General features: G+C 41.6%; 1 long non-coding RNA gene across 3 annotated transcripts in view; it reads left to right on the plus strand.

Annotated features, from left to right (window-relative positions):
- Positions 1-13,169, plus strand: part of LOC143652160 (uncharacterized) — a 79,751-nt gene that overhangs the window by 55,180 nt on the left and 11,402 nt on the right. Inside the window, exon 4 of one of the 3 annotated variants that reach the window (XR_013160451.1) lies at positions 613-664. The exons of the other annotated variants lie outside the window; for them this stretch is intronic. This is a non-coding gene — a long non-coding RNA (uncharacterized LOC143652160). The remainder of the gene's footprint in view (positions 1-612; positions 665-13,169) is intronic. 3 annotated transcript variants of the gene reach the window in all.

Consider the following 13,169-nt stretch of genomic DNA (forward strand, 5'->3'; position numbering starts at 1 on the left):
TATTGCACATCAATGCCGTTCGTGCTCTGGCTTCTGTTCTAGTTTTCTGTTCCTCGTGCTGTGTCATAGTCTTCACAGGGAAGGCACCTGGAACTTAGTTCAAATTTTCCCCGAACGGACTGGGTGACCTAGGACAAGACAACTTCCTCTTCAAGCCTAAGTGCCTGTTAAAGAAGGAGAAAGAAGAATGGACATTAGATACCATAATGTAGACCACAGAGCACTGTTCCATAATGGTTACACAAGGCACTGATTCTATGGGATACTGTCTCAGTTTCCTGGGGCTGCCTAACAAAGCACCACAAACTGAGTAGCTTAAAACAACAAAAATTTATTGCCTTACATTTCTGGAGGTTGGAAGTCCAAAGTCAAGATGTTAGAAGAGCCATGCTCCCTCTGAAGTCTGCTTCGAGTACTGCCTGGTATAAGCAGGAGCTCAATGAATAGTTTTGAATGAATGAATGAAAACAATGCCTTAAAAACTCAACACGTGTTCTCTGAGTTAAATTTAATTGAGTCCCTGGAGTCAAGTTCAAATGTACATTCCATCGGTGATTTAATGTGGCCTCTCCCCAACTATGTACAATTCAATAACCATGAATTCTCAACTAGGCAAAGTTTCAGAGAAGAGAATTAGTCTGGTGCCCAGCTGTAAAGTGTAAAGGTAAGTCAATCAATACAGGTAAAACAAGTGGAACAGTGCCTACTGTTGAAACAGAGACCCAGAAGGGGGGAAGGGGGAAGGTAAAGGAGAGATTGAGAGATTATTCTGTCTAATGACTCCCCATTTCCCACTTCTTCACAAAGGCTTGTATGGCGTGCAGTTTAATTCCTTGAAAGAGCCCTGTGTCTGTAGAGTAAATCTGTGTGGACCAGCTAGAGGGTTTTCTGCTCTCTTGTCCCAGGTGACTACCAGAAAAATCCCTTGGCAGAGTTAAGAGTAAGAAGAGCCATTCTAAAAAAGTATTTTCAAAGTCCCCTTGGAGGAATGGTGACAAAGGGGGAAAATTCAACTTCCCCAAGTGGAGAATTCTTGATAGTCTCACAAGCAGTGGGGACAAATAAACCAATAAGCTGAGCCCCCAATCTTGGGGTTTGTTCATATGAAACTTAACCCCGCAAAGGATAGGCTAAGCCTACTTAAAATTAGGCCTAAGAGTCACCCCCAAAAGAACCTCTTTGGTTGCTCAGCTGTGACCTCTCTCTCCAGCCAACATGAAAAGCAAACTCATTGCCTTCCCCATCTCTACGTGGAACATGACTCCCAGGGGTGTGGCTCTTCCTGGCAACATGGCACAGAAATACTAGAATAGCTGGGACTCAGCACCAAGGGATTGAGAAAACCTTCTCAACCGAAAGGGGGAAGACAGAAATGAGACAAAATAAAATGTCAGTGGCTGAGAGATTCCAAACAGAGTTGAGAGGTTATCCTGGAGGTTATTCTTATGCATTAAATAGATATCACCTTTTTAGTTAAGGCGTAACAGAGAGGCTAGAGGGAACTGCCTGAAAATGTAGAGCTGTGTTCCAGTAGCCATGTTTCTTGAAGATTATTGTATAATGATAGCGCTTTCGCAATATGACTGTGTGATTGTGAAAACCTTGTGTCTGATGCTTCTCTTATCTACCTTATGGACAGATGAGTAAAACATACGGATTAAAAATAAGTAAATAATAGGGGGAACAAATGTTAAAATAAATTTAGTAGATTGAAATACTAGTGACCAATGAAAGGGAGGGGTAAGGGGTATGGTATATATGAATTTTTTTCTGTTTTCTTTTTATTTCTTTTTCTGAAATGATGCAAATATTCTAAGAAATGGTCATGATGATGATATACAACTATGTGATGAAGAAAAGAATGTTCATATTGTTTGTTGATTGTTTTTATTAACAAAAATTTAAAAAAAAAGAAGAGCCATTCTCTTCTCCACGTCCCCCAAGGTGTCTATGTGCCCCTCTGTGCATCTGCTCCATTTGCTTTTGAGCAATAACTCTGGAGATTGAATAATGTATGCCAACAAAAGACACGTTCTTATCTTTAATTCCCATTTCTGTGGGTATGAACCCACTTATAAATAAAGTCTTTGGAAGATATTATTAGTAGTTAAAGTGTGGGCAGAGTGGGCCTTAATTTGTATTGCTGGAGGCTTTATAAGAGGAAAATCAGACACAGTTGGAGAAACCAGAAGCCACAAAAACCACAGGAGGAGCCCAAGAACATTGCCATGTGATGGAACCCCAAGGATCGCAGCTAGTCAGCACCAGAATGCTACAGACTTTGAGAGAAAGCATGCCTTTGCCGATGCCTTGATTTGGGACTTCTGGCCTCTGAAAGAGTGAATCAATACTTTTTGATGTTTTAAGTAAACCCATTGTGTGGTATTTTGTCATAGTAACCCTGGCAAATAATGACAGATGTTTTCCACTTATTCATTTCACATGTGGCCTTTAAAGACTGGCCCATGACCTTTTGGCCTTTAAAGACTTTTGGCTCTAGTTCTCAGCTCTCTAACAGCACTCACAGTTCCCCAATTTCAAATTGTCAGGAACAGCCTCAATTAGCCCAGCTCATCTTTTGATCCAGGATGTAGAGCTCAGGAGTGGTCAGCCAAGGGATGGGTTACCCTGGAAACAGGTTCCATCTCTGGCCCCATCAGATCTGTTCAAGGGTCTTCAGGGCTGACCGATTCCCTGAGTTGGGGGACCTGAGCAGTCTCCTCAACCCTGTTGCTTAGGTTCTTGAGGAGACCAGTGAGGGAGGACTTAAAAGGACCTGAAAGGAATTGGCCACTCAGTGCCATGATTTTGTCATTTTGTCTTCTCAGCCTAGAATTCCCAAGTGCCATCCTCAGACACTACCACTTCCTTCTATGAGGTGCTGCATAACAAACCACCCCGGAAGTTAGTGGATTAAAATAATAGGCATTTATTATTTTAGGCTTATGAATCTGCCACTGAACAGGTGGATGCTGACCAGGTCTTTTGGCCCGGGCCAGGGTCAGGTGCTCTTGGCTGAATTTCCTCAGTGTCTCTGGTTAGCTAGCAGATCAGTGGAGAGATACTGACCTGAGAAGGTCTTGCTCATAGTTTGGCAACAGGTTGTATGCCAACCATGGTGATGGGGGGCAACTGAGCCATGGGCCTCTCATCCTTCAGAAGGCTCACCTGAGTTTGTCCCCATAGCAGTTGCAAAGGTCCGGAGGTAGCTCTATTTCATAGCTCTTTCCTCTGAGTCCTCTTTTTATTTTTCATTGTGGTAACATATAATACAAATGTTATTTTCAAATAATCAGTGGTATTAATTACATTTATAATGTTGTTCTATCATTACCACAATCCATTATCAAGACTTTTCTTCATGAACCCAAACAGAAACTTTGTAACTATTAAACAAAAATTCCTTCTTCCCTCATCTCCCTGTATTCTGAAACTTTATGTCTCTATGAATTTGCTTATTCTAGATATTTTGTATAAGTGGAATCATACGATATTTGTCCTTTTGTGTTTGGCTTCTTTCATGCAGCATGATGCTATCATTCACATCGTTGCATGTTATCAGAACTTCATTCCTTTTATGGCTGAATAATATTCCACTGTATGTACATACTGCACTTTGCTTATCCATTCATCCATTGATGGACACTCAGGTTATTTATACCTTTGGGCTTTTGTGAATAATGACGCTATGAACATTGATGTACAAATTCTCTTAACCCAATTTGCTGCTCTATCGTGATGCCCAGGCCAGCCTTCACGGGCCTTTCAGTTTGATGGGGATTTCTTTTTTTTCTGACCCCCTCAAGAGTGTTGGCCACATGCACCCTTCCCTCGGTTGCCAGACTTAGCAAATAAAAATACAGGATGCCCAGTTCAAGTGAATTTTAGATGAATAGCCAATTTTTTAGTGTAAGTATGCCCCAGATATTGCATGGGACGTATTTATACTAAAAGATTATTTGTTGTTTATTTAAAATTCACATTGAACTGGGTAACCTGAACTTGCAACCCTAACCTTCTACAAACCCTCCTTAGCCCAGCCTCAAAGGAGGGGACAGGAAGGTGATGAGCTTCTAAGATGCATCAGTGACTCTTTGTAACCAGCAGGGGACAGTGTGTGTGGGATCGACATCTTTTTCTCTCATTGCTTCTCCCCATGCAGGTGATGTGTAATAAAATAGGCTGAGGGTTCCTGTATTTGAGGGATCACAATTACTCTGGGAGACATTTTCTTCCTCAAATATGAAGCTGATGAAAGCATCACTACAGACTTATCTGATTTCATATTGCCTCACTAATTTTACTTTATTTGGTGCTGAAGCCAATGGACTTCTCGGTATTCAACACTTTGTAGCCTTTAATGGGTATTTCAGATTGATGGCCCACAGATTGAATTTGAGATCTGAATTTGGGAACTTTGACCATGGGTGCAGACCCTGTGAATTAAAATGTCAGTGTGAAGGGTGCATTCTCATCTTTGGCTTTCTCTCACACAGGTAAAGGCCCAGATAGCTCATTCACTTTCTAACCTCTCCATAGAACTACAGGCACAAGCCAGTCCAGGCCAGAGCCCTCTGAGCAGGCTCGACTACGCCTTCCTCTAATTTTGAGGGAAGGACATTCTTTTTACATGGGCAGCCAGGGCAGGAACTCCCCTCACCCCCCACCCTCCACTCCACATAGGGCATGAGGCAAACACATTCCCTTTGGTCTAGCCTCTGGCCACATCCCTACTCCATACTCCCTGACTCCCATCTGATGCTGGCGTTCTGTCTTGGACCATCCTTAGTGGTAAGATCTAAGATTGGGCTTAAGCTTTAGGGAAAGATAATCTTTCTTGGGGTCTTAGGCATAAGCCAGAGTATCCAGCTCAGCTGACCAAAGCCATAACAAGAATACAGGGAACCTTGGATTCCTAGTCGCCTGTGCACCTTGTTCAAACATCACCATCATGAAATTCTTGAGAGATGGGGTTGTGAATTAGAGTAAGACACGGGTGTTTCCAGATCTCTGCCCTGTTAAAATCATCACAGCACTCTGATTTCTAACACATCAGTGTTAGGATAGAAAACATATCAATGTTTATATATATATATATACATGCACATCATATTCCACAAGGCTGAAAGGTCTAGAAAAGAAGCAACAATATTTTTTCATCATCTCACATAATGGAGTTGCCAATGGAGATTGCAGATGAGTGCTGGTGGTTATCACAGCGGGTACGGGCTGTATAGCTTGGAGTTCTGTTTGCTCTACTAAGAATACATCTGACTTGTGACCATGGCAGAGAAAGCTGGTATCAGAGAAACCCTTCCTCAAGAAAACTACGAAAGCTGAAAAAATATAAAATATGGCTAGTTGAAGATACTGGAGAGCAATGGAGAGCGTGAAGCAATCACTTAAGGATGGAAGGAAGACACTGGAGAGAAGAGAAATGCACTGAGGCAAGGCTTATATTTGCTGCCACTTTTCCACTTTGGGACTTCTGCTGATTTTCACAGTGGAACACAGAAAGTGGACAAGAGCAGAACCTAGGACCTATAACAGTGTCATTGGATTGGGGAAACAAAATTGGATTTCAGTGCTTACAAGCTGTTAGGACTTGAGGGCCCAGAGAAAAGGGAATCACAAAAAGTGAGTTCAATATTTGTATGAAATTTTCCTTCAAGGAATTTTCTGACTCCTGCATGCTGAATGTATGGGATGAAGCATTGAGTATCCAAGCAAAAGTTACCTGCTAAAATATCAGAGATTTTGGAAGGCTCCTACAGTACTGACGAGACAAAAAGTAGGGTTTGGACATTCCAGAGGTGAAATGCCCTGGTAAATAGCATAGGCCTTCCATTGAGAACTCCTAAATCCTACATTATTGGGGTCAATTAGACCTCAAAAAGACTTAAACTCACCCTTGATGTATAAGGTAATCTTTCTGCACTCTGCCTACCTGCAGAAAATAAAATTTCCTATTAAGATAATATTATCCAAAGTCGCATAATTTTTATGCATGTTGTTTGGCATTCAATAAAAAATTAGCAGGCGTCCCAGAAAACAGGAAAAATGACCAAAATCAGAGAGAACAAATATAGATTCAATAAACATAAAGTCAGTAAATGTACTGGAGTTATCAAATAGACTTTAAATATTCATTATCATTATGTATAATAAAATAGATGAAAAGATAAGAATGAAACAAAGAAATAGAATATGTAAAAATGATCAAATGAAAATCCTAGCATGAATAAGTAAAATTACTGAGATTAAGAATTCAACTGAGAGTGGAAGTGGAAGACAGGCACAGAGGGAAAAACAAACAGAAAATATGAAAAAGAGCCTCAGAGACTTATGGAACATGATGAAAACATCAAATATGTGTGTAATTGCCATCCCAGAAAAGGATGAGCAAATGGAATATGAGCAATTTTTAAAGGGATAGTGTCTGAGAATTTTCCAAATCAGATGTTCTAAATCTCATATTCAAGAAGTTATATGAGCCCCAAAGCAGGATTAATACATGAAACCCTGCACACTGCGGCATCATTTAAAAATAGCTGGAAACCAAACACAACAGGAAAAATTTTAAAAGTCAAAAGTGGAAAAAAAGATTAATTACCTTCCAAGGACAATAATAGAAGTTACAGATGACTGACTTTTTGACCCAAATCGTGACATTCAAGACATAATGATATGACATCTTTACTATGTTGAAAGAAGACATCTGCCCCTCTAAAATCCAGTGAAAATATCCTTCCAGAATTAAAGCAGAATAAAGAAGTTTTCAGATATGTCTGTCTGGGTTTGATCAGGAAAACAGAACTACTGCAAGTATTTTTTGTAAAAAGGGGGTTTAAATAAGGTAGAGCATGAACAAGAATATATTTGTCTATAAATCACAGATTTTAATTTCTTAGTGTAAACTAGTATTTTCCTTCTACTTGATATAAATATATCTGAAAATTAGATGTATATTTCTTTTTGTCTATGTAAGTAGTGAAAAGTTGAAACAGGGAATAGTGAGAAAAACAGCTAATTTTGGAAAAAGCTAAGAAGCGTCCCAAGAACTGAAACAGTGACTACATCTAATAACCTTGCAGAGAGAGTGCCACAGTGTGCTTCCATCATCAAAAACAGAAATGATTGCATAGACTTGGACCCCTGTCTCCTTGCACATGGGGTCAGTTAGGAGAAACATCTGAGAAAGAATAACATGGAGAAAAGATGGTTCCTTGCTGCCCTCTGTAGTAGATGGAGTAAGTCAGACTTCTGAGAGTCACAGAGTCTCAGCCAGGCTAGAGCTGGTTACATTGCTCCCTTGAGACAAAAAGCAAGGGTTCCCAATTGGGAATATGATGAAAATAGTCATTTTGCCATGTGGACTAAGAAAGGCAATTGGTTACAGGTGGAATTCCTGAAAACTGCCCTTCTGTTGGCTCTAATTTGGTATTTCATACCAGCATTCTACTTAGCTCAGTGTTACTAGCTGAGGTCTGGGTTCATGGGCAAGTGAAAGATAGAAGCTTCAACTTTTGAGCTTTCAACTCTATTCTTGACTGGGATGAAGGAGTAAAAATTTTATGACAATTTTCATGGGCTCTGTGAGACATGCAGAATCTTGAGGTAGGCATGATAGATACTGGTGGTTCCAATAGTTTTGCAGCAGGGTCCTGTGAGTTCGTGAAGACTTTATCTTGGCAGGAGTTTTGTCCCAGCTTAAATGCAACATTTAGAACCTACTTACCTGCATTCCAGGACAAAACAAGCACAACTGTGGCTCCATGACATTCAAAGACAGTTCAATACCTGCCACAGAGATCATCACAAGTACTTTGAAAAAGAATTTTTTTTTATTTTTAACTTTTTTTTTTTTTTTTTTACCTAAAAGAAAACAAAAATAATTTGTTTTACCTTGAAAATGATCAGGTTTTTCTGGTTAATTAAAAGATTGCGTTGGACTGAAGACACATCCAGAATCCCCAGTTGGGAAAGAATCTTACCTAATTCACAGATCATTAAAAGAGACAGCTTAGGGAGGCAGGCAAGGAGTGTACTGAAGTTTCACTAACGATGATGTTTTTTATAGAGAGACCCCCTCAGAGTTCTTACCCAGTGTGCTTCTCGAATTTTAGTCCTGATCCCCGAGATATCAGCCCATCCTCAGTGGCATAGTATCATAACTAATGTCCTTGAAGAACAGCCCTGGCCATTCAGGTGTTCCTTTTAATGTCCAGGTGAAGTCCCTGAAGCTTGTCCATCCACATATTTGAGTTTCAAAGATGTGCTATCTACAGAGTTTCATTGGGAGGTGAGTACATCTGACCCTCTCTCAGTGACCAGTTAGTAATTTTGATATTCCCTAGAGCCAAGCTCTGCTCTGTGGGAATAAATGACAGAATTGATGGCTTGGGGAGTCAAAAAGGTGGGCAGGAAGGAACAAATTTCTTTGAGCATTTACTGTATGTAAGGCTAAGAACTTAACGCTAAACGCTTATGACCTCACTTGATTTTCACAACAATTCTGTAAAGTGGGTTTTATACTTTCCATTTTGCAAAAGAAACTGAGTATGGTGGACTGAAACTGCGTGTACCCCAGAAAAACACATCCTTAAATTTAAGCCACTCCTGTGAGTGTGGATCCACTGTCAGTAGGAACTTTTGATGAGGTTACTTCAGTTTAAGGTGTGACCCACCCCATTCAGGATGGGCCTTAATCCTCTTACTGGGTCTTTCATAAATGGAATGAATACAGAGAAAGAATGCCACAAGCAAGAAGTTAATATGAATGAAACCTGGAAGAGAACAGAGAGATCCACAGATGCCATCATGTGCCTTGCCACGTGGCAGAAGAGCCCAAGATTGCCAGCAGCCAGGGTTTGGGAAGAAAGCGTTGCCTGACGATACTTTGATTTGAATTTTCCCAGACGCTAAGCAAAAGCAAATAAATTCTCTTTATTTAAATTGAATCCATTTCATGGTATTGCTTTGAGCGGCCTAGGAACAAAAGCAGATTTTGGTACCAGAAATAGGGGGCTGATATTGCAAATACCAAAAAATGTGGAAACAGCTTCGATATTGGGTCATGGATAGAGGCTGGAAGAATTGTGAGATACTTGATAGAAGAGGCCTAGATTGCTTTGAAGAGCTTGTTGGTGGAAGTACGGACACTAAAGGAAGTTCTGATGAGGCCTTAGAGAGTAATGATGAATGTGTTATCAGAACTAGAGGAAAAGCAACCCTTGTTTTAAGGTGGCAAAATTGAGTTCTGATATTGAGTGGGAGGCAGAATTGAAAGCAATGAGCTTGGATATTTAGCTGTGGAGATTTACAAGCTACCTGTGGAAAGTGCAGCCTGGTTTCTCCTTGTCACTTATGGCAAAATGTGAGAGGAAAGGGAGAAGCTGAGAATTGAAATTTTGGGTACAAAAAACCCAGATATTGACAACTGGAAAATCTTGAGCTTCCAGAAAGTGAGTCCCCAGAGAATAGTGTTCCATGTGAGAGTTTAACCGAACATGGATCCAGTTAACTATTTCAGTGCAAGTCAGTATTGAAGGTGCAGTTTCCAGAAATGATCTCTGGAAAGTCCTACTGTTTGGTTTGGACCCCTATACACTGCATACTAAACTGACAAGGTTTTGTGAGGTCTATTTGAACAGAACCACTGCCAGTCTGGACTAAAAGGGCCAGAAAAGGGAGAGGTTGAAGGGAAAATCAGTCTGAGTGTAGGACCATGGAAGCTGAGATCGGGACTGAAGACAACTTTTGTAGCCAAGAGAGCAGACCCACCCATGTGTGTGGAAATAGTGGGTCTGCCCCCATCACTTGAAAATGGCAGGCCGTTCATCCTGATATTCGCGAAGAATGCTGCCACCCCAGTCTTCAGGGAGGTTGGTGCCTATGCCCCAGAGATTGCAGTGTCTTGACAGTTGCCTTGATTTGGACATTTTGCCAGATTCTAAATATAAGAAAATAAATTCCCATTGTTTATGTTGAACCCATTTTATGGTTTTGTTTTGAGGAGCCTACGAATGAAAACACTGAGTCACAGAAAGGCCCAAAGTTAAGCAATAGCTCCAAGGTTGCCCAGCTAATGAGAGGCTGTAAAAAGTGATTGAAGACCAGGAAATCTGCTTCAAACAGCTTTGGGAAGCTGTTTGAATAGAAATAGCTGGGGAATTGAAATGGCTGGAGAGGATCTATTCCAACCTAAGCTGAGTATCTGCCCAGCTTGGAATAGAGTGGGGTCCCTGGCACTAAGCTCTCATACCAGGCTTTGTGCGTCTTTATACCAGGTTCTTTACCAGACTGTTTTCTTCCCTATCTCTGAGTCTTTGCACTCAATTTCCAGCATGGGTCATAACTTTCCCCTCAATACATTAAGTTAGTAAAGGTGTTTTGCTATGCCACTGTACCAGGTAATGAAAATAAATAGATGAACAGGCATATCCCTGACCTCACTAGGGGCTTCTTAAATCATCAAATTCCCACCCATGCTTCTAGGTCTTCCTCAATGAGACCTTCCACAAATGTTCCTACCCATGCAGTTCCTTCCTTCTCTTTCCTCTCTGACCCAGGGGGTCAGGTCCTTGCAGAATAGCAGTCAATGAGGTATGGGTGGGTGGCCTTTAGTTGTGCTCATGAAGAAGTGTGGGATAGAGGTTAGAAGCATGGGTAATAGAGCCAAACAGCCTGGGCTCAAATCCAAGCTCTGCCACACATCGGCAGATGGAGATACAGTAGTGCCTGTCTGTCATGATTGTCAGGAATATTTTATTTGTTGATATATGTCAACTGCTTATGCTAGTGTCCAGCACATAGTAAGTGTTGAGTAAATATCAGGCGTGTTTCATGCCCTCAAGTTCAGTGTGCATCATTAGACATAGAAGAGCGAGGCATTGTGGGTTGTTCAATGCTTGCATCATTCTATGCCTGGACCAGAACATGGGCCATTGACTACCTTGGCCTGAGAGAAGTGCCACTTTTTTGGAAGAGATAAGAGAAGGGTGATTTCCTTCTGCACTAGTTTGCCTTCCTCAGGCCTGGGCTTAAATTCCAGCCTTATCATTTATTATGGGTTTAATGTGTCCCCCCAAAAGATATGTTGAAGTCCTAACCCATAATGCCTCAGAAAGTGACTTATTTGGAAACCAGGTCATTGCAGATGGAATTAGTGAAGATGATGTCATACTGGAGTAGTATACTTTATGACCGGTGTCCTTATATTATAAGGGAGGAAGAGACAGAGACACAGACAGGAGAATGGCACATGACAATAGAGGCAATGATTGGAGGACTGCACCTGAAAGCCAAGGATGCTGGGAATCACCACAAGCTGGAAGAGGCAAGGAAGGATTCTCCCCTGGAGACTTCAGAGTTAACATGACTCTGCTGACGCCTTGATGTCAGACTTCTGGCTTCTAGAATTATGAAATAATACATTTCTATTGTTTCTAACCACATAGTTTGTGGTGGTCCTTGCTATGGCAGCCCTAGGAAACTAGGGCACCACTGACCATTCCACTTTGCCATCGTACAGAAGATCCAGCTGCCTCTTTATGTGCCTCAGAGGGACTTACATGGGCATGTTCTTGTCTACAAAGAAGTCATCATCGATGATCTAATATATTGTATACTTGACTTGCCTGCTTTTTTTGCTGTCTGATTTCCCCCACTAGAATGTAAGCCCAGTGAGGGCAGGGCTTATTGTTATCTGTGTTGTCCACTGCTTTATTCCCAGTGCTTGCACATAGTAAGTGTTCAATAAATATGTGTTGGCATAGTGAATGTACGTGCCCAACAGTCATACGTGCAGCCCATTGTAACAGCCACGACACACTTTAATATCAGTTTTTGTTCAAGGTTCATGTCCCCTGCAAATAAGTGACATGAGGGTGGGACCTGTTTCTATCAGGATCCCCATGACACCCCCAGAATATTCTAGACTGCCTGACCCAATGTATGATGTTTGATTCAAGAAATTTTTCTTTAATTTCTCTGACTTGAATGCCTCTAGGAAAGTAAGTCACTTTTTTCCCCACAAGATCCAAGTTGACTGTTGGGTCTGTGGCAGATCATCAAGCATTTGAATATAGCTATTACTCTATTTTCAGTTCAAACAAACCGAACAATATTGAATGTGGCAGGTTGCCCACAATATGAGGTCAACCTTCTGGGGTTTCTACTTCTCTACAAAAGCAATAGGCAGGACAGGGTGAGTAGGGTATGTGAGGGTCAAAGGGAGCTGGTAGGACATGGGAATATGTATGCTAGTGGTTTGGTAAAGGAGGGATTTGGGATGGGCAAGAAAGAGCCCAGAATGCCATACCTTTCTGACTGCCCCTTTCCCTGGTTTCACCCCTCTCAGGTTAATCCATGCCCACTTGTCAGATGATTTTCCCAATCTCCACTTTGTCCACATCCCATCTTCTCACAAGCCTACAATTATTGTCCACTGCCTATAGGACAAAGTCCTCGTGCCTGCCCCTCCCTCAAAAGCCACCAACATTTTACCTCCAAATAACTCTCCAGCATTAGCTCCCACTATGTCCTACATGAAATTTCTCTGCCACAAAACTGGTTGTCTTTTATCTTATCAGAATATATCATTTCCTTTGTTTGACCAGTGGCCTTGGCTCGTGATGTATCTCCCCTGCCCTCCCCTAGACTATTTTCGCCTCTTTCTCTATATTTAAGGTTTACCTGGTTTCAAAATCCAACTCAAGTCACACCTCCCTGGGGGCACCGGGGGCTGGTTCAACCAATGTGGTGCCTTCTGGGATGGCAACTTCCTAGGCATGTACCATCAACAGCACCTCTAGGTCTTGCACAGGTCTCGTCCTGGTGACTGGGTATTGTTCTATACACAGCTTGTGCATACAGCTAGGTTGGCATCTCTTTGTGTTTCTCTTCTAGTTTCAGAGGGATGCCTCATTAAGACTGGAGAGGCATACTTGTGGGAGTAGGACCTCTGACCTCTGAAGAATGTCCATCTCAATTGAATAGTGCCCTCAAGCTTCACCTACTTGTCATATTTTTGCCTTACATCTGACTTGTTTTCCCTCTCACTGCCTTGATCTCAGGTCTGCCCCTCTGCTCCAATGCTCTGTTCTTGATGCTTATATTTGACCTTTCTAGCACTGGTCCATCCTCAGCACCCTTTTCTCTTCATGGAG

This window comes from Tamandua tetradactyla, chromosome 12, assembly GCF_023851605.1.
Source record: "Tamandua tetradactyla isolate mTamTet1 chromosome 12, mTamTet1.pri, whole genome shotgun sequence".
NCBI lineage: Eukaryota > Metazoa > Chordata > Mammalia > Pilosa > Myrmecophagidae > Tamandua > Tamandua tetradactyla.